The sequence below is a fragment of the Tupaia chinensis genome, unplaced genomic scaffold (genome assembly GCF_000334495.1).
Source record: "Tupaia chinensis unplaced genomic scaffold, TupChi_1.0 Scaffold000293_1, whole genome shotgun sequence".
NCBI lineage: Eukaryota > Metazoa > Chordata > Mammalia > Scandentia > Tupaiidae > Tupaia > Tupaia belangeri.
Window position 1 is genome coordinate 722,887 of NW_006159778.1, and position 2,075 is coordinate 724,961.

The 2,075-nt window shown below is 51.0% G+C and overlaps 1 pseudogene; it reads left to right on the forward strand.

The window, feature by feature from the left end:
• Positions 1–328: 328 nt before the first annotated feature.
• LOC102499882 (homocysteine-responsive endoplasmic reticulum-resident ubiquitin-like domain member 2 protein pseudogene) lies at positions 329–1,437 on the forward strand (annotated as a pseudogene).
• The last annotated feature ends 638 nt before the right edge of the window (positions 1,438–2,075 follow it).

Consider the following 2,075-nt stretch of genomic DNA (forward strand, 5'->3'; position numbering starts at 1 on the left):
TGCCACTCTTCTTGTGCAGAAGAGTTTGCTTTGGCAATACGAGGTCTTTAATGATTCCAGACAAATTTTATGATTGTCTTTTCTAGATCTGTGAAGAATGTCTCTGGCACATTGACTGGGATTGCGTTAAATATGTAGATTAATTTGTGTACCGACCTTGGGGAGCTGCTCTCTGCTTCGGCCTGGTCCGCTCGGTTGGGTGATGGCAGTGGTCTGACCGACTGGGACCAGAGTGCTGAGAACTCGCTTCTACCCCTGTGCTGAGCCCCCACCCAGGCCCCTGCGGGCCTGGCCGCTGCTCGGGCCTCCTTTCGACATTGGACGCACCATGGAACTGAGTGGGGTAGAGATGCCCTTGACGCTCATCATTAAAGCTCCGAATCAGAAGTACAGCGACCAGACTGTTAGCTGCTTCTTGAACTGGATCGTGGGGACCCTAAAAACGGACCCGTCTAACGGGTACCCTAGCAGACCACAAGATGAGTATCATATGGTTCATCTCGTGTGCGCTTCTCGGACTCCCCCCCCGCGGGGGGGAGCGGAAGGCGGCACCGGCGTGGACGGAGAAAGTCGCCAAGCGTTGGCATCCGGCAGCAGCTCCAGTTCAGATCATTCAACCGACAACGCCATCATCCAGTCAAGAAGCCTTGTCTCCGGCTGCTGGTTCTTCCTCTGAAGGGCTGAGGCAGTGGGCTCTCCCCCCAGCGGAAGCCGACCTGGCGCAGAGGCACCCGTTTCCCTACGTGACACAAGGCCATGTGGACCAGCTTCCCGGGGCAAGCCTCGGCCCCGGGGCTCGCGTCCCCGCCCTCAGCCCCTGCAGATGCTGTGGTTGCAGCACCTGTATGCACACTAGTATTACCTGCGATACCAAGCTGCAGTCTCCGCTCAGGCCACACCGAATGCCAGCCCAGCCCAGCCTGCTGCGTCACAGCCTCTAAATTTGGCACACGTTCCCGGAGAAGAAGCCGCCGCAGCGCCAAACCTGGTGGCCCAAGAAAACCGGCCCATGAACGAGGACGTGCAGATGAATGGGCAGGGGTGTCCGGTGCTGAAAGAGGTAGACTGGAACCGGAACTGGCTGGACTGGCTGTAGATGCTCTCGCAGGCCTCCGTCCTGCTCAGCATCATGCACTCCCCCACAACGCCAAGGGCGATGGCGACGGGCAGAACGCACGCACCTCGAGCTGGAGGAGATGGAGCGGCTCATGGACGACGGGCTGGAAGAAGAGAGTGGGGAAGATGCCGGGGAAGACGCCCGTGCGGCCCGGGGCCAGGGCTCATGGGTGCGGCCTGGTTCTTCATCACCACCTTCTTCACCTCGTTGATCCCCAACGGGCCTCACCAGGCTGCCAACTAGGCCTGGAGCCTGTGGCCACCGCGAGGGCGGGGCTGGCTGTGGGGCCTGGTCCCAGTAACAGTGCAATCTCAGAAAATGTATGACTTTCTTTGGATCATCATGTACAGAGGTGTTTTTCTTTAAGCTCCTGCATATGGATATGTTAAGCACAAGTAGACTACTAAATGTGTGATTTTTTTTCTATTTTTATTTTAAAGATCCTAACAGAACTAGCATCACAATATTGAACTTCTAGATTTTACCCATTTCGATTATGTATAGTATATCAAGACAGACCTCTTTGTGCGTCTTCTATTTGTCATAGAGCTGCTTCACATATAAATATCTATAGCTAGTAGCCCAGCCTTCAATGTGTAATTTGTATAAATATGTCTATTTTCTGTGAATTACCCTGAAAGTTTTAAACAGAATGACCTCATAGTTTTTAACAAAGAATATTATTTACCTAAAATGTGCAGTAGCATCTTGCCCAGCCATAAAGCAATAAACTTCCCAATAATCTTTATTTTGACATTTGAATAAATAATGGAAACTTTCTATTTCAAGGGCATGTAGCTCATCAGTTGAAATTAGCACCTGGAAAAAAGGCAGCTCTTCAGTGGAATTAACAGTGATATAAAATGTTTGCTACAGGCAGCACTTTTATAAAATAAGATATGCTGGAAATCACTCCCTGTAATTTTTTAAATTAAAAGTCAAGTACAGTAAAAAAAAA